Source organism: Triturus cristatus, chromosome 9, assembly GCF_964204655.1.
Source record: "Triturus cristatus chromosome 9, aTriCri1.1, whole genome shotgun sequence".
Taxonomy (NCBI): domain Eukaryota; kingdom Metazoa; phylum Chordata; class Amphibia; order Caudata; family Salamandridae; genus Triturus; species Triturus cristatus.
The window spans coordinates 273,827,926-273,853,668 of NC_140592.1; the positions used below are offsets into that span (position 1 = coordinate 273,827,926).

Sequence of the window (25,743 nt, forward strand, 5' to 3'; positions counted from 1 at the left end):
CGGGTTCATAACCCTCATCAGCCAGGCTATCTTGAACCCAGTGGCAAAGTGAGCAAGGGACCCACGTCTGGGCATACCCTGCCAATTTAGGGCGAACAAAGCGATACCAAAGGGGATGATGGACAGAGTGTTTGAGCAAATCAAACACTCACCCCCAGTCAACTGATCTGGGTTTAATCCATCATCATTCTTTAGCTCACTCCACCACCCCAGTTCAGACATGGCCATATGCAAATCAGTCTGACCCTGTGCCTCATGGGAACAGTCCAGCCCGAACTGGCAAGCCATGTCTTCCCTGGACCGGAAACAAGCATCCTGGGACCGGTTTCGAGTTCATAACCCTCATCAGCCAGGCTATCTTAAATCCAGCGGCAAAGTGAGCAAGGGACCCACGTCTGGGCATACCCTGCCAACTTAGGGCGAAGAAAGCGATACCAAAGATCCCCTTTGGTATCGCTTTGTTCGCCCTCATCCCCTTTGGCATCTCTTTGTTCGCCCTAAATTGGCAGAAATGTGATCGGATTGTTGGAAGCACACTTTTGCAATCCTTTGACGACTAGCATCTTTTTGGAGTTGCTATGTGTTGTTTTGAGAGATGTCATTGGTTTTTGGGATGAAGGTATGTTTTTGATGTTCCTAAGAGTTTACATTTTCACAATAAAGCTGTTTATATACAAAAGCGGTTATTTGATAGTGCTTCTCTTTTTTCGGTAATCGAATCTTTGCCCCTGCTGCAATTCTGTTGACCTTGGTATCAAATTGAAGACATTTCCATTCTTGGAATACCTGCGTTTGTTGTGCTTATTTAATTAACGCGTGCGTCTGGACGTGTGTGTGTGTGTGTGTGTGTGTCTGGTTAGTATATTTCCTGCTGTATGTCACAAGTGAAAACAAATACAAATCTTCAGTGCTTAATCTGTAAATCAATAAGCTGCAGGACACAAAGTTTTGTTTAGAAGCCTGATATTGGTGCTATGAATATTGGGGGTTGGGTGAGCCAAGTGGGGGAAGTGGGTCAGGGGGTGGGGGTAGGCAAGTACAAAGGTTAAATATAGTGTGGCTTCTATCTCATTAATCTTTTATCCACTACCAGACCCCCCATCCTGCATCTTAACTCACACGTGAAAGTTATTTTTCATCCCTGCTTTCTCTCTTGTCTACAATTTTTTCATCTTCCTCTTTTTCGCCCTTTTGTGTTTTTCTCCCTTTCTCTCTGACAAAGTCTGATGAGGAAAAATAGTGCCGACCCCCAAAATGAGTGCTGGTGGGCCTCACCTGCAACCACCGGCACAAATTAAGCATGGCACATCTTGAGATTGTACAGTAATTTTCGTGCTGTACGTTCAGAATATGTTTTTCCGTTCACGCTTTCCGGAGTATGGTGGAAGTGGGCTCTCTGATCTCATCTTGTAGTTTTTCAGTTTCTAATTTTTGCAAGTGAAAACTTGCATAGCTATTTGTAAGGCATTGTAGTGATGTCAAAGAAGGTGGGTGAAGTTATAGAATGGTGTTAATGCATTTCTTTTCTTTGTAATGGTATTTACTCCACGCAAGGCCTCTTTCGCATGTGAGGTGGGACCAGGAATGTGTGCGAAATTGGCGGGAAGGGATTTCTCCATGTGAAAATATATTTACTCCACGAGGAAAATAAGAAAATAAAACGTACGTACTCCTGCAAAGGCACAATTAAACTTCATGTACAATTCCACGTGCAGAAATACACGTTGAAATTAAGCAAAGATTTTCGGAAGCACTCTTGAAAACCTGTCACTATTGTACGTTATTGGCAATATCTCTAAACCCTTCCTGAGTTCTGGAATTTAGGTGTCTGCACACATAGCTGCAAGGTACATATTTGAAATACATGTCTCTGCATGTAAAAGTGTAGTAGTGTATTCAATTTTGCGACCTGGAAATACATAAGGCTATTCATAAATATTTTAGCATGATTTTCTGTCATGTATTCCTATGTCTTGCTGGTCATAACCTGCCAGTAGTGTTTCTGGATAAAGAACGAGAAACGGAGAATATTTCTGATCACATCCTGCCTGGATAACCGTTTCTCAGATGTATGTTCGTATTGCACATGTATGGATCAAAAACCTTTACTGATATATAAAACAATGTGGGTTTTTCAGTGAGTTTTTAGTCTAGAAACAATGCACATATGTAAGCATTCATAAGGCATTTCGGAACATTCTAAGAAGAAAAAAAAGCACTAGGTTGACAGTGAAACAAGATTTCAATAGAAAAAATATGATTGGCAAGATTTAAAACAAATCCCATCGGCTATTGCAAGATTTGAGAACTTAAATGTAGACTTTCACAGATCTGCAAAATGTACATTTATTTATGTATTTGTTTATTGCCGAAATAAAGTTGAATGATGATGATGATGCATTTGTTTATTTTATATTTTTTAAATATACACATTCAGACTAAATCAATTTCCAATTCTGAGTTACATAAATTTCAATATACTTTAAAAAGAGTGACCCGTCATGCTAAGAAGCCCAAATATAGTAATTCACTAGTAACTATATATGGTGCAACACTCCCAGGCTGTGCAGCTCTAATTTACACACCTTCTTATTGAATAATACATCCTCACAATCAGCCGCGGTCCGTGAAGGTAACAGTGGTGGGCCGCGTTGGGGGGAATTCGAGGGACGATGCAGAGGGATAAATAAATAAATAATGCATTTTTCCTCTGCATCGTACTTCGAAATGCCCCCAATGCGGCCCCACCGCTGTTACCTGCACGGACAGCGGCTGCTCACAATATAGGCAACAAATTATTTTTTTCCCTCACAATGTAGTCAACCTTACAGCGGCTAACTTAATCTAACCAATTCACCTTTACTCCCTCACCTCAACCACCCCAAAACACAAAATCACACAGCTCAGGCATACTAATAGCAAAGTACCACCACTCCTATCATTTTAAAATTTTCTTCAAAAAGATCTCATTAAGATCTGGATTATATTACATATTACAGATAGTAGCAAGTTAAAATTCTTCTTCAAATCAAGTCTTTCAATACATGTCATCTGTAGAGCCTCTTTGGTAATTCAGTGCTTTTGGCTGCTGAGGTTTGTTCTCATGCTGTAAACCTAAACAGTTTATTATACGTTATAAGAACTATTGGACAGCTGGAATGTAAATTGTCTAGTTAACACTGTACTTCCAAGCTATCCGGATACCTATGCACTATACAGTTGTGTTGTCACCAAAACAAATGGGCCAAACTCCCCATAATTCTGAAATACTGCAGACATATATAGCAGGGTAAAATCATTCTATCATTAGTGAATTAGATAATACTGCACAGCTATTTTATAGAAGTGCCACAATTTCTCAGGTTTTCTTTGCTAGGTGATCTTCCTAATTTCTTTCATATTTGTCTCTTATGTCTAATTTTTGCTCTCATTTTCTATGTGGATGTACATTTTATTTAAAGAAATCTATAATTTAGGAATAGATGACACATGATACACTTTTTTATTTCCTATTGTCCAGGGCCGGATTGGGAATGGCAACCAGCCAGGTTGATGCTCGACTGGCCCTGAGAGCGGGGAGGGCGATATTGCAGCACTGCTACAAAACCGTCCCCTTGTAAGAAAAGTGGCCCGCGGCCACAAAACCAGCCCCCATCCCTTCTGCGCACCCGGGAAATACCCAGTGCACGCTACGGCCAGTCCGGCCCTGCTATTGTCCGATCAATCTCACAGTAAGTGTCAATTGAACATCCTCCTTGTAACAATTTAAGATTTCAACACCAAACTATTTCGATGTAGATTGTTCATAAATGAGTCCAATAGAAATTGATTTTCATCTATTCAATCCTTCCCATTATTGATTGACTATCCTTTGCTCCATCTAATATCATGATGTTCAGGCCAATGAAAGGTGCACAACTTAAATGGGTCTGTTGAAAGCGGAAAGATAACTCAACATGTCATCAGTCATCCCATTATGGTTAGACAGGGCACCTCTCCAGACAAGATCAAATATTTATCCCAGACAGAAAAGGTACCACATTGACCACTTAGAATGCCAATAATTTCCCTAACAGTCTCATCTTATTCACCTTTGGTACTCAACAGTATTTTATTTTTAAATCTGTAAAATGTTGTGACTAGAATAAATACCCTTTCAATTTTGACAAATCCATATCTCCTATATTTGCTATACATATTCTGGAAGGGTTATTATTTCAAAAAAGCCTGTAATCTCCTTAACTGTCGTATGTGAGCTAATCAGAGATCAGCAAGGTAATTAGTTATGCCATTGATGATGTCATTTGAGACTACACCAGTGATACCATGTGTGAGGTCATGAGCAATGTATGGCGGCTTAGCCAACCATACCTGGCCAATTTCAGTAATTTTATGGCATTATTTCATAATCATAACATTAGTTTGTGTTTTTGTCAGGGGATTTATGAAGGCTTTTTTAAAACACACATTTAAGTCTTAGCAATAGATTAACCCATAACCTATCTACTACACACTTTTTTTCTGTGATTTCTTTGTTTTTTACAAACTTTATCCAACTCCTGAGAAGCCAACCACTGCTGCTCTCAACCTATTGCCTTTGACCATGAGCAGCAGTGGCTGGATCCAGGGCCTGACCTAAGCCCTCCTGAAGCTTCAGATGGGTTTCAGTAAACCAAGTCTCCTTCCTCATTAGGATTGCAGCTGATGATCAATCAGTCAATCAATCAGTGCTGCTACTCATCCATGAGGGTCTCAAGGCGCTGTGGGGATGGGGAGGCTGCAGGTCCTGATGAGAGGCAGTTCCTATGATAAAGAATATTTCCGGTGAATCACTGAATTTTATTCATGAAGCAGTATGAATGTATTGGAGTCATTGCATTGTTTGGCTGAAGTAACTTCAGAGGAAAGGTAAGTGTAACTTGAAAGTTGATGTTGGGTGAGGGTCAAAAAGAGCAGAGGGCTGAGTGGAAACCACCTCTATGCACGCTCACCCAAACATTCACCACCATCGCAGGGAAGAAATCTTTATTCGAATTGCACTACCCAACCCTGGCGCTGCTTTCACACCATGAAAGCAGTGCCAGGATTGGATAGAGCAGGCTCTCCCGGTGCTCCTAAGAGCACTGGAGGCCTGTGCTTTCTCTAACCCGGCTGGCTAAGGTTAAAGAACTTTAAAATGTGCATGAATAAGCTGGTCATCCCAAGACGGCCGGCCAAACAGACATGCACATTTTAAAACACACAGCTCCTTGCTGCTGCCACTTGGCAGCGCTGGCCCTGCCCCATCCTGAGGAGCTGCCCCTGACATTAACCATATATTTTGTGCAGAGAACAAGATATGACATCTCTAGTTTTATTGTAAGTTGTATTATTTTTTAACATCCTAATTATAGCCCTTAGGACGTTTGAAAAAATCTCAGGTCAACTCAGTCTCTGCCATATCACTGAGTCAGACCCCTTCTTCTGATGGGAGCATTATAGCACCAATATTTTTAGAAAGGAATGATGCAGTCTGTAGTCCATTTATAGAAAGTGCAAGGAGAGCACTTAGGGCCACATGCATCAAACTTAGGATTTGTGATTCCTAAATTGCGATTTTTAATTATTCGCAATTTAGGAATCGCAATTCCTTATTCATGTAGGAATCGCAAACAAAATTGCAATTCCTACACATTCCTTATTTGCGAGTCGCAAATTGTGAATCGCAAATAAGGAATGGCTTCCCATTAATTCCTATGGGCCTAAAGGCCCATAGGAATCAATTGTAATTGCATGCGCAAATTGAGAGTACCAAAAAGGTACTCGCAAATTGCGCATGCAATTTCAAGGGTGCCAAAAGGACACACTGATGCACCCCTGAAAGTGCAATTAAAAAACATGTTGCACATGGGCATGTTTGTGTGCAACATAGAACTTCGAAAAATGCACATTTGTGCATTTTTCAAAGTTTTCGCAAATTACCATCAACTGTAAATTGATGGTAATTTGCGTTTCTTAAAAGTGAAATTGCAGATTTGTTTTTGATTATGCATACCAAATGCAAACATTGCGTTCGCAAAGGGGCAGATTCTCAGACTCTGCCCCTTTGCGACCACAAAAAACAATGATGCATGTGCCCCTTAGACTGCTGTTAACTTTGAATAACACATACATACAACTTTTTTGCCTCCTTTTACCTTCCCCAGAAGGATGTGCACAAAACATGACTCACTGAAAAGTTATCTACTTGTGAAAATAAATTTCCAAACTTTGAGAAGATGGTTTTTACACAGAATATTGAAATAAATTGTGTGAAGAACATCAAGACATCAAAAATATAGTCAACAGGAATATCGAAGGTTAAAATATTGTTTTTAGTGTTGTATTAAATATCGTTGGGGGTCGCATTCACTAGAGGTGGGGGCAGGATTATAAGCCCCAGAGCACCGCGGAGAAGGCGGGGCCGTACTGAGCACCAGCCGTGTACTTGAAATTGCCAGCTTTCCTTCCACAGCGTGGGGCACGCATAGGGCACGCCTGGGCGTGCGCCCAGTCAAAGACCAGGCCCATCATCACCCGTCACCCGTCCCCCCTCTTTGGCTCTGATATTTCTAACTATGAGTGGTGAGCATTACTTTGATTTATTCATGTCTGGCTTGGTTTCCCTCCTTCTCCCTTGGGTGTGCTACTTCTCAAATAATCCAAGCAAGCATTTCACCTCAGTCACTCGAGCGTTAATAGGTGACCAGTATGGAGAAGCATAAACTTAATGGGGACAAAGACGCTTCCAACAAGCCATCTCATGACACCACCATAGACTCTATTTTTGCTCGTGTGGTGGGGTGATTGCAAAAGACATCGACCTCGTGGAGCAGCAGTTATCTTTGGGTGCAATGGAGGACTTTAGTCTCCCACCTCCTACCCAACAAAACTCTAATTCCAGCTCTGATCCTGTGGATGTGTCTGTTCCCCCTAGTACGTTGCCTGCTGACCACGGGCCTTTATTAGGGAATGAAGTGCACAAAATCCTAAACAGTAGTGACTGCACCCCTTCAGCCAAAAGAAAGCGCCAACCTAAGCTAATTGCCAACTTTAGACTCCTGGCACAAATCCTAAGTAATCGAGAACCACCAGCGGATCACCAGAATGCTTTGAAGCACCCAACTTAGACTGGGATTTTTTGAGGCAAGTTTAAATCCGTTATTGTTCAGTGTGTTTCTTCATTGGAGGAGAGATTGAATAACCTAGAAACTGCTGTTTTTGCCTTGACCAAAATGTCCACCACCACTAATGTCTTTTCTTCTGCAGGTGTGGTTCAACCAGCCTCCTCTGTTATCCCTGGGGGTACTGGCAGGTCTTATCACAAAAGCACTGCCTGTTCTGATTAAAGTACCCTACAAGCTGACATCGCTACTCCTCAGACACCCCCTTACCCATTGGAGATGTATTGGCCCTCCTCTACTAGTGGAGACTGCCACAGGGGGCTCCAATTAGCCATTCTGAGGTAGGGTTAGTACTGGGCACAGGGTGTTGTCCTCATTCTACTCCTAACATCGAGGAATCTACCACCCACCTTAAAAACAAAGTATGCCACTGGTTGTGTCGTAACTCTAATTTTAACATCAGCAAATACAGGGATATACTATTTGTGAGAAGGGTTGGGTGGGTTGTCCTGGCTGTTAAAAACCTGAAAAAGTACTGCGTAGTAATCAATTGTAAGTCACCCAGACTGGCCAGATGTCTGATCCACAGTGCAAAACATCAGCATCCTTCGGATGTGGGTATTAACTTTCTCCTGCTTGCTTTTTCTTCAGGCATTTACAACCCCAACATACAGCAGGGTTTCCTCCGGTGATGTGGGAAACAGAGAAATCATGTGTTGCCACCTCTAAGAGATGTCTCTCCTTGACAGACCTTGATCACAATGGCTGACACCCAGACACTCCAACCCCTGGCCCCAATGTTAGCAGGTCACTGATGACTAATCACCCTATTGAAGCAGAGATTTATCCACAGGATTTTGCTATAATGTTCCTTTGCTAGAATATTGCAGGCATCAGGGCCAAGTTATTGGATCCTGAGTAGTTTAAGTTTATCATCCAGTTCGATGTGATCTTGCCACTTGTAGCTGTACTTTGAATACAACAGTGTTTCAAGGCAACTATCCCAAAATAAAGAGGTATTTTTAAAAGACCCTTAACAGGTAACTTGTGTAATGTGATCCTATATTGCCATCTCGGGTTCCTGGTGACATTTAGAAACAACTAAGCCTTTGGCCTCGTGGTTAACGATGACACCAGAACATATTGTGCCATACTACATAGGTACCATCTATCCATCTATCTATCTATCTATCTATCTATCTATCTATCTATCTATCTATCTATCTATCTATCTATCTATCTATCTATCTATCTATCTATCTATCTATCTATCTATCTATCTATCTATCTATCTATCTATCTATCTATCTATCTATCTATCTATCTATCTATCTATCTATCTATCTATCTATCTACCCACCTATCTATCTATCTCTCAATCTTAGGTTACAGGGACAGTATAGTTAGGCTCAGATTTCACTTGTGCAAAACCAGTGGAAGAGCCTTAGGAGGGGGGCCCTGTGTGCCCCTCCTTTTTTTTAAAAATAAAATTGTCACATGCCTCCAGCACCTGGCCCACCCGGGGGACCTTTTCAAAGCAAGTGCAGACATCTTTATTTGGTTTTCCTTAAATTTCTCAACACCTACAGAACGGATTTACACCAAATAACAAAAAGCACAATCTGCAGACCAAAAGCTAGCTTTCTGCTTAATATGGTGTAATTCCATCCAGCGTCTCGGGCTGTAGTCGTGCTCCAAGCTCCTACGGGAATTAACATGTGAAACTCACTTCCACCCCCCCCCCCCCTTTCCCCTTTTTCCTCAGCTCCCGCTTGACAGATGACCCCGAAACTTTCACAAGACTCACTAGGACACTTTTTTGGGGAATGTTTTGTGAAGATTTGTCAAACAGCGCCAAGATATAGACAAGTCAAAAAATGCTTTTCCTTTGGAAAAATGGTCCTAACTATAACTCTCCAGTGGCAACTGCCAGTAAATAATAAATATATTCACTGTAAAAATCAAATTTTAAAGTAACGTTATAGTTAGGTGTGATAAAAAAGATCTGTTTTTGTCTAAAAAAACATTAGAAATTCACTTAAAAAATCAAAGGTTAAAGTGACTTTATAGTGAGGGAGAATATGGTGGCCAGTTGAGAGTGCCGGTCGGGAGCACCCGTATCCCCAGGCAAATGGCGCTATGAAATTAAAGTGTGCTAGCATAATAATACTCTGTGGAGGTCCCTCGTTACCTGACTTTCTGATTTGCAGGATTGCCAACCTGTTTTGTGTTCCTGGTCTATGGTGGAAGAGAGGATTCAAGTCGAGTCTGAAACCTCGCTGGGTAGAGACAGTCGACGCTGTGGTGCTGGAGTGTGGACTGAGGCAGTGTCCAGACCTACCAGGGATCGGCGAACCTCGGCACGCATTTGCTTCTGGGGTGTTCCATGGGGCAATGAGGCAGGCAGAGAGACACATGCAGGGATGCCAGCAGAGCTCCTGGCAGTGGAGAAAGTAAAGGGGCCACATATGATTGCTGTAAGAGGCCAGGGCGTGGAAGAAAAAATCCAGGGGAAGCCTCTAATTCACCTGCAAAAAGAAAAGAGGCAGCAGATAAAAAGCAAATTCCATCGAGTTCTGGGGTGGATCTGGGAGGCTAGGAGAAGAGTTTTTGTGACACCCTGAATGTAAGGTACCCAATAAGGAATAAGAACGTTTGACTGGAAACATTCCACCTGTCACTACACGAGTGAATACAACAGGAACATTTTCTTTTTTTCCCGTTAAGGGTGCTCTAGCAGCTCCCTCAAACAGGTCATGGAATCATTCTGTGGAATTAACCCTAAGGAGTGTGGGAGGGAGGCAAAGCATTAGAACCATGGAAAGAATTACATTTACTCTCTCTTTACATTCTTTTTTCAAAGTCCAGTCAAAGAAAGAAGCGAATTGCTCCCTCCTGACCCCTAAACCACCTCAAATTGGCAGTTTAGTTTCTGTAAAGACCAATAACATCGCTTGCATTAACAGCTTTGGGGAGACAGGGGGAAGTGGCAAGACACTAGAAACTTGTAATCGATTTCAAGTGTTAACCCCGGGCCAATCACATATTCCGGGTCACCAACCACTGACTTCCAATGCACAACCACAGGAGCAGGAAGCTCAGTCCGGCATAGAAAGTCTTCTTGTAACGGTAATAGAAGAAATGAGAGGGAAATTTGCAACCTCAGAGAAAAATCTGGAAAAGATTCAGGAGACATGTTAAGTTGTGGAAACCAAAATGAATGCTCTGACGAACCCAGTCACAATTTTCACAATTATGGAAGCCTCTTTGAAGGAGCTTAATAGAGAGGTGGAAGTTAATCATGAAAAAATACAAAACTTAAAAATGGGTGAAAAAGAATTGTGTGATAAAATTAAGTCACTTGAAAATATCGCAAGAAGAAATAATATCAGAGTGATGGACATTCCAGAAGGGGTAGAGGGGAAAAACATTAAAAGTTTTGTGATCAGCCTAATAAAGGAATTTATCCCTGTTGTAGATTCCAGTGTTCTGGAGGAGGATATTCACAGAGTTCATCGTAACCCTTTCAAAAACTGAGTAGATAGAAAGAATCCAAGGCAAATACTGATTAATTTTAGAACTTACTCGATCAAAGAGAAAATTTAAGTCAGAGTGGTGTAAAAAGTTGCAGGGGGAACTGAGCCATTTTATATGGTACTCAAAAGGGGTGAGAATAGTGTTGAAAAAACGACATCGAAAAAAAGAACATGGGGGTATTGCAAATCAAAATTCTTACCAATACTGTAGGGCTTTTCGACTAATGAATATAAGATTCTTTCTTTTAGCCTATTGCTCAAAGCTATGACGAAAAGCTAGCCCATGGAGGGGGACTATTTCCTTTTCAAATTTGGACACCCAAAGTACTTTTAAAAAGTTAAGTTGATTGTACTGGAGGCCGCATGCAAGCTTTGGTATCAAGTCAGACGGCCCTTAGGAATACCTTACTACAGTAGTTCTGCACCAATGTGGAACCCTCCAGGGACATCTGAAAGCCTTCAAGATAAGCTGTCAACCTCTCTGATGGAACGGAAAGTAAATAAATGGGGTGACATTATAAAGAACAATTGTCTGATCTCTTGGGACAACCTGTTGGAATTTACGGAGGGTAACCTGTCCAAGTTTAAGTATTATCAACTGGCAAGCACGGGCTTAGGAAAAGAGACAGGAAAGGAAAAAGTATTTGGGAAGATGAATTACAAGGAAGATCGCCCCAAAGCAAAGAGGTTTCAAATTGGTTCTGGTTGTTAGTACAAACGTATGGCAAGTATCGATGTCTACATGTTGGCTTGTTACTAAATCCACTCCACTCAGGAACAATCATCCCGCCACAGTGCACAAGGCATACTGTACACCGAAAATTCAGGTTGGGTGCCTGCAGTGTTGTGGGGGGGGGGGGCAGATGTCAGTGGCAGGGTTTACTTTAGGTCGCGTGTGCGCAGGAGGGGGTTGGCTGCCCACGGAGGGGTGGGTGTTGGATGCAGGACCAGGCTGGAGGCCAGGCTCTGCAGCCCAACCGTGTGCAGAGGGGGAGTTGGCTGATATCATCAATGATATAATTTAACAAGTCACGAGTAATGTAATATGTGAGGTCAAAAGCAGTGTATGGCAGGGGTGCAGGTTATGGTTAGATCAGTAAACAATAACTTGTGAATTTCAATGTCTTATTTGTTGTTAAATGCTAGTTTTTATCTCATGTCCACGACTAACTGTAACGTTACTTGAACCTTTGTGTTTTTCTGTGAATTTCAAGAGTTTTATTAATGTAAGCTAAGATCTTATAACATTACCTAACTATTGCATATATTTATACTATATTGTGCAGCTACTAAAAGTGACTTGGTGGAGTGGGGGCATTTAAACCTCAATCTCTTTGTGAAATCATCAAACCAAATCCTCCAGTGGTCGTAAAGACTTTTGGTTGTCGACTTGAAGTGTTGATGATGATGAAAAAGCTTTATTCGGTAAGGCAATTACAGACCATAAAAACATTTACATAAAAAGCAATTACATTTATACATTAGACATCAGTTTAAAATACATTTTAAAAAGTATTAAAAGATTTAATTATAAAAAGGAAGGATTTAGTTTTTTGCCTACAGTATAAGAATATGTGCAAATTAGCAATCAAATATTCGTGTGCCTTTCGTGGCCATTGATCAATAGATGGAATTATATAGGTGTTAAAAATTAAAAAGACGGAACAAAAACAAACCCCCCGGTAGCAGATTTAAGATGCATAGGGGGGTAATCCCGATTCATCGTAGGGTATGTTTTAATTTATTAATGATGACCGTCTTTTTAGATATTTGGAAGGGGAACAAGTTTCCGTTTAAAGGTTTGTTCTGTGTCGCACACAGAATTTAAAAAACTTTGTCATGTTTTTTGCCAATAGTTCTGTTTCTAACATTTGGAGAACCATTAGGGCTGGTCGACATTGCTTTAGGCCCAGCTGTTTCAATAAAGGGATCAGATATAACTTTCTTGGTTCGGTATAAAATTTACAAAACATGATTACGTGCAGAGTCGATTGGGCAGAAAGATCGTCACAAGGACATAGGGTCAATTGGGGTGCCCAATCGTTTATCGTTGGAAAGGTGATTAGCCGATGGAACATATTAAGTCGCAATCTTGTCAGTAAGAATTTCTCAAAATTACTTAAACTTGAATTCAAATAAGGCTCCATTTGGTCTGTGGTCTGAATGGGAAGAAAGAGCTGTACAGAGTTTTTACTTAATTCGAAAACCAGACGCAGGTCTGCTAGATGGCTTGAGTACATGTCTCGTAGTTTCTTTCTTGGAATTAAATTTAATTTGTAGGGATTAGAGATAAAATGGTCGAGTCCCAAATCAGATAAAAAGTTTTTAACATAAGATAGCCAAGTGATTTGGGACCCGTGATCCAGATTCATGCAATTGGTGATAAGTGCCTGCGTGAATTTTAATTCCGGTGTGGTTCAGACGCGATGCCATAAGAGAATTGGTTGCATTCGTACCACGTCTGTAATATATGGGAGGCCCAGTTCGCTGTGGATGTTAAAAATTGAAGTGGACGACGGGACTGCCAGCAAAAATTTCAAAAAAGTGTTCTCTACCTTTTGGATTGAATCGACTCGTACGTTACCCCAAATCCCTGCCCCATAAATTGCCGTGCTAAGGCATTTTGAGTTATGAATGTCGAGCATTTCTTTGGCGGCTCTCTTGCCCAGTCTCCGAGCAAACACTGTCAGTGCCATTGTTGCTTTAAGAAATTGTAGTTTTCTATTTTCTGTTGAGCTTTTCCAAGTGCCTTTGTTGTCTATTACAACTCCCAGGTAAGGGTAGGTGGTAGTATGTTCTATTCTTATGTCATTTAGGTAGATGCTTTTTATTTTTCGAGATTGATTACCTGATGTCATTATAAAGGTCTTTTTGACATTAATATTTAGATCCAAAAGGTTCATGAAATTTTTGTATCTGTCCAGGGCCCGTTGTAGCTCCAGGGGGGTGCGGGCGACTATAACTGCGTCGTCCGCATAGAGGAGGGCGGGGATCGGGCGCGATTGAACATATGGTTGGTCCTGGCTACCCTTTAACAAGGCTGCTTCTAGGCCGTTTGTATACAGGTTGAAAAGGAAGGGAGCCAGGACACAACCCTGCCTGACTCCCCGCTCAACTCCAAATGATGACGTTAGCTGCCCCCCTAAGCCATATCTTACTCTTGTGGTCGTGTTAGAGTAAATTTCCCTGATATAATTAACCAGGTTAGTGTCGATTCCCATTTGTGTCATTATACTCCACAGCTTGTTGTGGGCTACGCAGTCGAAGGCTGCGGATAGATCTACGTATGCCATGCAGAGGCTGCCACCCTTTGCCTGGACATACTTCCCTCTCAGAAGTGTGAGGTTAAGGACCTGTTCAATGGTGCCTCTTCCCTCCCTGAAGCCAAATTGAAGATCGGATAGAATATTATTTGCCTCTGCCCAGTTTTGTAGGCGTGCCAAAAGGATTCTTCTTACTGCTTTTCCTAAAGAGTCCAATAGGGATATGGGTCGGTAGCACGCTGGGCTGTTCCTGTTACCCTTTTTAAAAATGGGGACTAGGATCGAGTCTGACCAGGAAATTGGTAATCCTACCTTTCCCATTGCCTCTAGAACGTTAAGTAGCAGGGGGGCCCAGAGATCGATATTCGATTTATAGAGGTCCATAGGGACACCGTCGGGTCCCGGGGCCTTTCCTGATCAACTTACGTTCAGGGCCATCTTCACCTCGGCGAGGTTGAAGCCCATGTCTGGTGGAATAATCCGATCCGTTGGAGGAATATGGATCTGTCGACTAATCCCTTCTAGGATAGAATTTTTTTGTGAGAAATGGGTGGTCCACTCTTGTTCAGTGATGGTTGTTTCGAGTGTGCCACATTCTTTAGGACCTGCGAGAAAGGACGAATTGACGATCTCCCAGAAGGTGACCGAATCTTTGTTGTAACAGCTATCGTGTAAGGCAGTCCAATGTGCCTCTTTTAGTTCTTTTTTCCTAGATGTAACTGTTTTGTTATCTATTTTCCTGGCTTGTGAAACCTCTGTGACATTTCTTGGTTTTTTTAAGGAATTTATATGCTGTAGTACAGGCTGAATTAAACCACCGAAACTTAGGTTTATCCTTTGGGGTTTTCTGCCCTTTGGGCAGCACTGTCAAGGCATTCTTTACTTCAGAAATTATTTTCTCTTAGTTGGCTACAATCTCAATGGGAGATGACATCTCCGTTAGACATACTGCAAAGGCTGGACGTGCCACTTTAAGTATAGTTTCTAAAATAACGGTGGAATCGATATGAGACCATTTGAGTACGTAGCCGTTTGGACGGGGCATTGAGATATTATCTTCATGATATAATGTTTGTGCCTTTTTATGTGGAGCAGTGGTTTGAATGGTGATGGACAATGGGAAGTGGTCGCTAAATGCACAATCGTGAGTAGTGACTGCAGTGATCAGCTCTGAGGGAATGTTTCCTGCCAGGATAAAATCAATGCAAGAAGATAATCCTCTACCATTGAAGGTTGGGGCAAAGACAACTGGAGGCTCAATAAGTTCATTTGCGAAGGCTAATTGAAGAAGGGTCATAGTCTCGTTCAAGAAAGACCCCTTTTGAGAGTGCGAAAAATGTTTGGTGTTATTATTTAGATGGTCTATATAACCACATTTGCCATTATGTCTGCTCTTGCATAGTGTAAGGTTAAAGTCACCTCCCCAAATTATTATTGGTTCTTTCCCTTTGCTATGGATAGTTTGTTCTTGTAAAAAGTGTCGAATTTCTTTCGTAACCTCCGTAAACCTAGGGTCTGTGAGATTATTGTAAATATTGACTATCAGGATGGGTGACATTCTACTTACGGTTGCTCGTAATATCTGATAATATATCTCGTTTTTGAGAGCATGAACTTCCAAAGTTGGGATTAGATTTGAGACATAGGTGGCTAATCCACCCTTTGCTCTGCCTGATGTTGAGGCCAGGGCTGGACTGAAAAAGGTTTTGTAGCCGTTTATATGAATAGGGGTGGTTGCCCATGTCTCCTGGAAGGAGACAATTTCATTTTCTTTAATCAAATTCATCCACCCTTCATTGTGGATCTTTGATCGAAGGCCCGATATGTTCCAGAAAGTTATGTTTAAATCTGAATCCTTCGGGGAAGTTTTATTAAGACTGATGGGGATCCTTTGAGCATTTGATTTGGCTTCTAAAGGGTCCACGGGTGGGCTGATGTTGTCCTCCTTGCGTGATCTATCTGTCAAAGGGGCTATATTTTCAGGCACGCTGGTGGATTTAGAGATAGGGGAAAACCCTGTTTGGACTGGGAGCACCGGGAAGCTGAAAATAGAAGGTGCCGTACTCTTGCCGTGACCATAATTGGACTCAAGGTGTTCGTTTGATGTGGGAAGAGTCTGGGTAACGTTTGGGGGAGCGGGATTGTCTGGGGGTGTTGGTTGTCAGTCCACCTCCTCTGGTGTTGCAAGTTGTTCAAATATATTTTGTGAGAAGATGCACCCATTCCTTCTGTAGTCATTTGTTTGCTCAGTGTGGTAGAAAAAATCAAGTGACACCAAATTAATTTTTGTGTTTTCGTGTATTGTTCCCCTATTAATCCTGAGGAGGGAACGCACTAGACCTGGTGATTTGAAATTTACAACTATGCAATCTCCAGAACACCTTTTCTGAGAATCCCCGATCCAACCCACTCTTCTGACCATCAAAATCTGATTTATGTGATTTGGGTGAAAATAGGTGTATTTAGTAAGCCAGTCCGTAACCTTGTTTCTAAGTGAAACCCATGTTTCGGTTGAGTCTTTATTTAAGGGTGGGACACCTGTTAAGACTAGGACATATGGGCGAGCAGCCGGCGGTAAGTTTAGGCGCTCTTTATTTACAGTTGGAAAGGTTTTAGGAGCAGGCGTTTTATCTTGTTTGGAACTTTCTGAAGCTCTTGAAGATTGTTCCACTGTTACATTTGGTCTAATCTCCCCCTTGGTACCCTGGTTATTTACCGGTATAGCTGTAGAGGGGAGGATAAGAGTGTTTACGGTGGGGTTGTTAGAATATTCTGTTGCAGAAGATGAAGAGTGTGCCTCATAAGAGGTGGATTGACTATTTACGGCCTGTGTTCTAAGCGAGTTTGATCGTGTTATGCCCTCAAGTAACGATTTCCTTAATTGAGCGAATTTGTCTTCGAAGACAGCAGAGATTATGGAGATCATTTCGCCCAATTTCTCTTCTATGCCTTGGTTTACTGCTGTTTGGATTGCCTTTTCACTTTGCTTAGCTGTCATCTCTATCATTGCACCGAGGGTATCTAGTTGGACGGAGGGAATTTGATTGTTTTCCTCTGTCTGTGTGCCTATGTCACAGGAGACTGGATGGGTTGAGGTCTTCCCCACTTTGTGGGGGCGACCTTTTGTGTGTGCCCCCCTTCCGGCAATCGGTTTTGTTTTGGTTTTCCCTCGAGTTAGGGGTCCTTTCGATTGTGGGGGGGTGGTTTTTGGCAATGCTCCTGTACACCCCGGGGATTTTAGAAGGGGGTAGGCTAGGGAGTCAGAGGTAGGTATCAGAGTAGGTGATTTGGTCGGTGGCGATGGGTTTGAAACATCAGAAATTCTAATTACTCTGGTGGTTGGATCTATCGAGAGCCTCCTTTCAGTGGATTGTATTTCCTGTTCGAGTAAGGATTCTGCTCTTAATAAATAGGCGTCTAGAGTGGCCACAGCGCTTTTGCGTTTTTCCATGTTTGGAGCAGAGATTAAAATAGAAACAAGTTACACAGACTACACAGTCCGACTCAGTTATGTTAACTAATAAGTGTCTTTTCAGATGGATGGTCACAGCCAGTCCATGTGAGGTGGAGAAGCGATCGAAATCTTAGTCCCTGGAATATAACGTACCTCTTTCTCGCTGTTTCTTTTCGTGGGTGGAAAGGGGGGTAGCCCTGCCCTGCCTCTGTCTGCCGCTGACGGCCACGGACGGCCCGCCCTTTGCCCGGGCTTCGCCCGGCGCCACCCGCGCGCGTCCCGCGACGCGTAGGAAGCTTCTGCCTTTTAAGCGCCTCCGGGCGCGCTGGTGGGCGGAAGTGCTCCGATGCTGCTGGGTATCCTGGGAGCTGTAGTCTCCCGCGACTGCGGCCGGTGGTGTCCTTCGGTGGCAGGGGAGACTAACAGCGTTGCCGCCCCGTTGTCGAGAGTCTGAGAGCAGGTCAGTGCAAGGTTCTCCGTGTGTCAGCGTTTGAAAGTTCCCCCCACTCCACCGAGGGAGCCTCTGCCTTTTAAGCGCCTCCGGGCGCGCTGGTGGGCGGAAGTGCTCCGATGCTGCTGGGTATCCTGGGAGCTGTAGTCTCCCCCGACTGCGGCCGGTGGTGTCCTTCGGCGGCAGGGGAGACTAACAGTGTTGCCGCCCTGTTGTCGAGAGTCTGAGAGCAGGTCAGTGCAAGGTTCTCCGTGTGTCAGCGTTTGAAAGTTGAAGTGTTGAAATGGAGCTAACATAAGGTTTATTTTATAGGTTATTAGTCAATCATCAATCAGCAAATGTGGCAGTGGTTCGGATAGTATATTAATATTCAGATGCTCACGTTTTCTAAATTTTATTATTATAAAATACAGAATAGCAACGCACAATATGTAAAGAATGCAAAATATCCAAATAATGTGTTCCATAGAAAAACCCACAGTGTCTAAATTAAAGATAAGTCAGGAATTTTGTAACGAGGAAGAGAACAAAGCGTCAGCATTCTGTGAACCTAACATAAAATAATGTGTATTTGTAAAGCACAGGTTCACCCATGGACATCTTGGAAATACATAACAGATGTTTATTGTTACACAAGTCAGTGGTACTCATTTTATTGACCTCAGAATGATGAAAGGCGAGTAGATTTGAACCTGTGACCATGAGGTCTAACACAGGCCCCTGCAGTGGATGCATTAGTCTTTAAAAGCCACTAGACCCAGCCTCAATAGAAGTTCAGAGGAAATGAAAGAGTGTCTAGCATAAAGCTTTCCACAGGGAAAACCCCCAACAGAAATGCTTGATCTTTTGTAGATTAGGGTAGGGTCTGAACCTAACTAACTATGTAAAACTAATTAAAAGACAATCCAAGGTTCCAGAAAATTCATATCTTGCTCCCACAGTCAAAGACCGATCCCATGGTGGCATTTGCTGAGAACCGGTACACTTCCCAAACTCCCATTCTCACGCATTTAGGTACACATCTGCTTGTCCTTGAGAGTTGCATCTGCCTAGCACGCCGGATACAGGAGACTGCTTTCACCATCATCCCTTCACATCTGCTGCCAGTTTTCTTCCCAGGCCGCACTTTCAGTCTAATACATAACAATAAACCTTTCTCTAGCTAATGAGGAACCCGATAACACACCTGCTGAGGAAAGAGAAACAGCATATAGGCAAACTTAAAGTGTGAAATACTCAGCTAAGACCCAACTTCAAACTGTTAGCTCGAAAATCAAAATAGAGCACATTACAATATTATAACTTTTTAGCAATCAATGATTAGTATTAACATAAAATTACATTCAGTTAATATGGTTACATTGATTATCATTCAACTTAGTTTACCTTTTCAACAGGCTAAGAAGTGGTGACCTAATACAATTTTTGTTGGAGTGGAACATGCAGATTAATGAAGTTAGACACACTTTGAATATATGAATCACACGTAAATGCATCTAAAGGATATATAAAAGGTGGAGCCTAAAATTACCCTGCTCCAATTGCCCCTCTGATAGCTAGTATAGCCATCACACGGCAAATTAATATTTCTTGAGACCCCCTCAGAAACCTGTTGTTCTTAATATTTTGAACATGGGCCAGTTCTTTCATTTCATCATAAAACGTACACTGACTGTCCTCCAGTTCTATATCACTCCTTTTCCTCCTTATTCCCTGTTAGACTCGGGGATCTCTGATTGGCGCAAGGATGTCCTTGTGTCAAGCAGGGACTCTCTCCTCCACGTCAGGGCAAAGGATAACCCCTTTTGGAATGACCCTTGCTCACCCTCTAGGTGCGTGGCGTGAGCAGCCAAGGCGATTCTCCAGGCGTTGTTGGTTAAGCAATTATAATCACACACACAGTAAATACATTATTCTCCCCCAGAAACGGACACCAGGCTTAGGTATGTGAAAATACGCTTCTTTATATAAAAATAGTTATCTCAATACTCAGACTTATCACAAGACTAGTAACGTTGTTTCTATGCCACCAGATTATAAAGCAGGCAAACGGTTCCTTAAGCGGATGCTTCTTTAGTCTTTTACCAATGTCACTTGGGGGATTCCAGTCTTGACTTACTTCAGGCCTACCGCGGCTCACGCATCTGTCGTGGGCGCGCCTGTGCCGTGCACAGCTCCCCCCGGCGGCTCCGGGGCAGCGGGAGGTGAGACGGGCGTGCGGTGCGGTGAGGATTTACGGTGAAATAAGGCGGTGCGGGCCCCGATCCCGATACTGGAACTCCTTTAGCAACGTTGTGTGGAGAGTCGGCACGGGTCGGTGCGACGCTCAGCTTTGGGAAGTGTTCTTGGGTCCTCAATCAGCGGGTGTGGGCAGGTAGGCAGGCACGGCGAGCGACCCTTAGCACGGCGGTGCAGGGGGGTCTCCACAGTGGGGGCGGCGCGGCCTGAGGTGTTCCGAGGATAGCGAAGCGGGGTCACAGGGCACGGTCCGTGCAGCTGGTGGCCCGGCGAAGATCACGATCATCGGAAGGATTCCGGCGGGAGGGGTGACAGCGCTTTCAGCGCGCTCTAGTGGCAGGCGGTGACAGAGGCGCAGACAACCTAGCCCGGGGACAGAGAGCGGCTCCAGACGGAGCGGGGCTCTCACGGGGTTAAGGCGGCGAGCTCCCGAGTGTCACAGCCCTAGGAGGTGGCGATGAGGGGCGCAGTCCCTTTCCAGCGGGATGCACACACGGCTCGAATTGGAGGACGGGCAAAAGCACAGAGAACCCACTGGTCCTGGTTCAGTTCAAGGGGCAAGCTCAGATCAAGCCCTTGGAGAATGTTCAAGCACAAAGCAGCAAAGTCTTTTCAGCAAGTCTTTTCCTCTCCTTTCTCAGCAAGGCAAGCAGCAGGCCAGTCCTTCCAGCGTCTTCTTCTCCTCCTAGTCGGGCAGAGGTTCTTTGTGGTAAACAGGATTCTGATTTGCAAAGAGCAGGGCTCCTACTTTTATACCACATTTCTTTTGTTCTTTCAGGCCAGGGGGGCCTTCGCATAACCGTTCTCAGTCCTGAGCACTTTGTTGGGGGTACTCTGACTTCTGCTTTCAGTATGAGGGGCAGGCACATCAGCCGCTCCACAGGAGGTGGAGCCGGCATTCAGGGGGCAAGTACTTGCAGGAGCACCTTGTGGACAGCGCTTCGCCCGTCCTGGGCCAGGTGCAAGCTGAGTCATCAGTCGCTCCCCAGGGGGCGGAGCCAGCATTGTGGTAGTGGAGCACTGCCCTATTCAGAGTCCAAGGGGCACTCCCACCTCCCACCAAGGTGTCCTCCTGCCATTCGCTACCTGTCGTCCCCCCAGCCCTGTCACTCACATAGCCCAGACAGTCAGATACACGCACAGCAGAGGCGGGCTGAAGTGGTCAAGCGAGTAAATACTAACTTTCTAAAAGTCGTATTTACAAACCCAGGATAGTAAAATAAGCTTGGCTACAAGAAGTATTTTATCATTCCGAGTTCAGGCATACGAAACATATCTCTCTACCATGTTCCCTGAGCCTGCTGGGATTATAGAATGTAATAATTCCAGCAGCTCATCTGGCCTAAGAGGAACAGGCAGCCTTGCAATAGTGAACCACGAATATGGCGGTAATTCACTACTAGGACAGGCCACACACTCAGGGCTTGTCCTACCTTACACCTACAATGCACCCTGCCCGTGGGCCTATCAGAGGGGTGACTAACATGAGGCAAAGGGAAGGTTTTGGAGGCGGGCAAGTGTGTGCACTTGTCCGGCCAGCGTGACAGTACGGGACTGCACGCGGGGTCTGCAGTGGCAGACCCAGGACACATTTTACATGGCCGCTGGTGTGGCTGGCGCAACCAGCGCTGCAGGCCCACCAGCAGCATTCGCATTTACAAGCCCTGGCACTCCTGGTGCACTTTACTAGGGGCTGATAGTAAACCGAATAAGCCAAACATGGACACCAATCAATGTATACATTTTACCAAAGGGAGAGCATATGCACCTTAGCACTGGTCAGCAGTGGTAAGGTGCCCAGAGTCATAAAACAGCCAACAACAGGTCAGAAAAAATACAGGAGGAAGGCAAAAAGTTTAGGGATGACCCTGCAAAAAGGGCCAAGTCCAACACAACCCCCTTCCAGCCAAAACGCAGGGTAGACCAATCACCACCGTGATGGTCTTCCCTGCTTGGGGCGATAGAACAAGGACCTGGCCCGCAACTGCAGGGGCAGACTCCAGTTCTAGGCCAATCTGAACCTATTGGACTCCCTCTGTCCATAGTCTCAGGGCCCACCAAGCCAATCCATGGGGAACTCTTCTCCTCACCTGTGGACACCACCTGTGCAGCACCTAACCTTAACTGGCCCACAGGTGTGTCCCAACAGACAAACAGCAAAATGATACAGTGGCCACTGACAGTAGTCAGGGATGAGACCCAGGCCGTATGCCTCTCAGGGCTCTCAATCCTCTGTGGCGCCAGGGAGCGGGGGGCAGTAGCCCCAGGTGCTTGGCACCCTTTGTCCATTCTCCCCCTTGTCAGGTCAGGTATGACATCCTGGCTCTGACCCACCAGCCCCAGGACCGTACCCGGCGGCTGGACCCAAGACTGGGGTGGCCTCTCCCACACCCGGTCCTTCTCCTTGGGGCTCTGTACCCTCCCACCTGGAGTGGTACCCCCTTCCAGAATTGCCAGGGCACCTGGGGCAGGTGTCCTGCGCAATTCGCCCACCAGTTCAGGTGTTCAATCCTGCAACTGGGCGTCCAGGTCCGGGGGGACACCCTGAACCTGGCCCTCCAACCTAGGGTCTAAACCTGTCAGTTGAGCCGGGGTCAGAGGCGAGGACTCCCTCCCTCTGCACCCCCTTCCAGAGTACTGCCCACTCCCAACTGGTGTGGTACCCCCAGAAGCAACATGGGTCAGGACACTGATTACAGTAGTCCCACCCTTCAGGTCAGACAACACCTGATCCTGGCTTCCCAACCCTGGGACCAACCCATGCGGTTGAACGCTCGCCTGACGCACCAGGACTTCCCGGGGAGTACGCATGCCCCCCCTGAGGGTGACACATAACTCCTGTGTCGTGTGACAGTCTGCCTGGCGCTGATCTCCCGACCCCTGTCCATCTGACAGTGCCTGAAGATCCCCCAGGACAGAAGTGGTGTCACCATGGTCACTCACGGGGGACGCAGCCCTTCTGGCTGGCCCCTGACCCACTGGTTCTTCCACTGGGGACTCTTTCCCCCTCTCACCCCTCAATCTGGACCTTTGCACCCTCCCAACTGGAGCGGTACTGCCAGACACCAGAACTGATGGAGGCCTGCTTACAGACACTCCCAGCTCACCAGACACTAGGGGATCCCCTTCAACGGGCGGCCCATCAGGACAGCCTAGGCTCCCCGCCTGGTGTTCCCTTAAAGAACGATCCAGGCTCTGAGACTGGGTTTTGGGCACCTGGGGGCACGCAGCCCCGCACTCACTCCTTCTCCACTGAGACAGGACGTAAGCCCCTACACCCCTCCCACTACCAGGGGACCTAGCTGGGCTACTCTGCACCACTTCCATCATTCTGGGTTGGAAGATACCTGAGCCACTCCCCACGGGGTCACTCCCCAATGCCTCTCCAGACCCTCTGGAATCCGTCAAAGGGTCTGCCTCCAATGTGGGCTCTCTGCGGTCAGAGAACTCACCCTCACACAGGTGTTGGCATAGCTCTGGAAAACAGGGACTTACAATATGCTCTCCCACAATTGGATCACACAGCCCCCTAGCAGGGTTAACCAAACTATCCTTCACCTTACCATCCAGTGCCTCACACACGTACTCCACACCACTCTCCTGAGACTGGCAAGACAGTATCTGACTGTCTCTGTCCTACAACCCACACTCTTCTGGGCGGTCTTCACACTCACCCACCAGGACTTCAATTTTGGGGGAACCCCTCTCCCTGTACCTCTCAGCTAGAGTCAGTAGAGTGTCCCTCCCTCCACTAGGACTATGAACCCCTGCGCCAGTTACCCTATTCCCTTCAGGGATACTGCGCACTACTGGAGCTACCTCATGCCCTTGAACCTCCTGGTGTATGTTAACCCCCTCCTTCAAGTCAGGCGCCACATCTCTGGGTGTGCGTACTACTCTCTCAGCACTGTAAAACTCAATATTGCTGCCACTAGAGGGAGAGCGGTCTAAACTCTTGATCTTGAGATCCAACTCCCTCATTTTTAGATCATGATCCACTTGGCGTTGTTGTGCCTCCAAGGCCAACTTCTTCTTCTCCATTTCCATTTGTCCTGCCAACTTTGCCATCTCCATTGCATGCGCCCTGTCTGCTGCCCTGTCCGTCAGCTCCTCTGGGGATAGGACTCTGCTGGGCTCTACAAGGTTGTCGGGTGGAATGATGTCCCCCGCATTCTGTGGGTCTCTTGACTCCTTCCAGGCTCTCAACGCCTTGGTGTACTGGTTCTTCCTCTTGAATCCAGCATGGGGAACTCGGAGTTTTACACTGTAGCCTTTCAATTGCTCTACTGTGTAACCTTCCAGTCCCTCCCAATCCACCTCATCTATTCCAGAAATCACAGAGAGTGCTCTTCCAGCAGGGAGTGAGCCAGGCATGGTTGCAATAATGGCAGATGTCTCAACAAAGTTCAAAAATGAAAACCTGTGGCTGCGTTACTTGGTCTGCTCTCACTATCTGGTGATTAATAATTCACTGTAGGCAAATTACAAATGCAAATCCGAAATCCCAGCCGCTGCCACCAATGTTAGACTCGGGGATCTCTGATTGGCGCAAGGATGTCCTTGTGTCAAGCAGGGACCCTCTCCTCCACGTCAGGGCAAAGGATAACCCCTTTTGCAATGACCCTTGCTCACCCTCTAGGTGCGTGGCGTGAGCAGCCAAGGCGATTCTTCAGGCGTTGTTGGTTAAGCAATTATAATCACACACACAGTAAATACATTAATCTCCCCCAGAAACGGACACCAGGCTTAGGTATGTGAAAATACGCTTCTTTATATAAAAATAGTTATCTCAATACGCAGACTTATCACAAGACTAGTAACGTTGTTTCTATGCCACCAGATTATAAAGCAGGCAAACGGTTCCTTAAGCGGATGCTTCTTTAGTCTTTTACCAATGTCACTTGGGGGATTCCAGTCTTGACTTACTTCAGGCCTACCGCGGCTCACGCATCTGTCGTGGGCGCGCCTGCGCCGTGCACAGCTCCCCCCCCCGCGGTTCCGGGGCAGCGGGAGGTGAGACGGGCGTGCGGTGCGGTGAGGATTTACGGGGAAATAAGGCGGTGCGGGCCCCGAGCCCGATACTGGAACTCCTTTAGCAACGTTGTGTGGAGAGTCGGCACGGGTCGGTGTGACGCTCAGCTTTGGGAAGTGTTCTTGGGTCCTCAATCAGTGGGTGTGGGCAGGTAGGCAGGCGCGGCCAGCGACCCTTAGCACGGCGGTGCTGGGGGTGTCTCCACAGCGGGGGCGGCGCGGCCTGAGGTGTTCCGAGGATAGCGAAGCGGGGTCACAGGGCACGGTCCGTGCAGCTGGTGGCCCGGCGAAGATCACGATCGTCGGAAGGATTCCGGTGGGAGGGGTGACAGCGCTTTCAGCGCGCTCCAGTGGCAGGCGGTGACAGAGGCGCAGACAACCTAGCCCGGGGACAGAGAGCGGCTCCAGACGGAGCGGGGCTCTCACGGGGTTAAGGCGGCGAGCTCCCGAGTGTCACGGCCCTAGGAGGGGGCGATGAGGGGCGCGGTCCCTTTCCAGCGGGATGCACACACGGCTCAAATTGGAGGACGGGCAAAAGCACAGAGAACCCACTGGTCCTGGGGTTCAGTTCAGGGGGCAAGCTCAGATCAAGCCCTTGGAGAATGTTCAAGCACAAAGCAGCAAAGTC

General features: G+C 45.6%; 1 long non-coding RNA gene across 1 annotated transcript in view; it reads left to right on the forward strand.

Moving 5' to 3' along the window:
* LOC146797746 (uncharacterized) overlaps nucleotides 1-25,743 on the forward strand; it is a 1,134,092-nt gene that overhangs the window by 697,144 nt on the left and 411,205 nt on the right. Inside the window, exon 4 of the long non-coding RNA XR_014969036.1 lies at nucleotides 3,521-3,731. This is a non-coding gene — a long non-coding RNA (uncharacterized LOC146797746). The remainder of the gene's footprint in view (nucleotides 1-3,520; nucleotides 3,732-25,743) is intronic.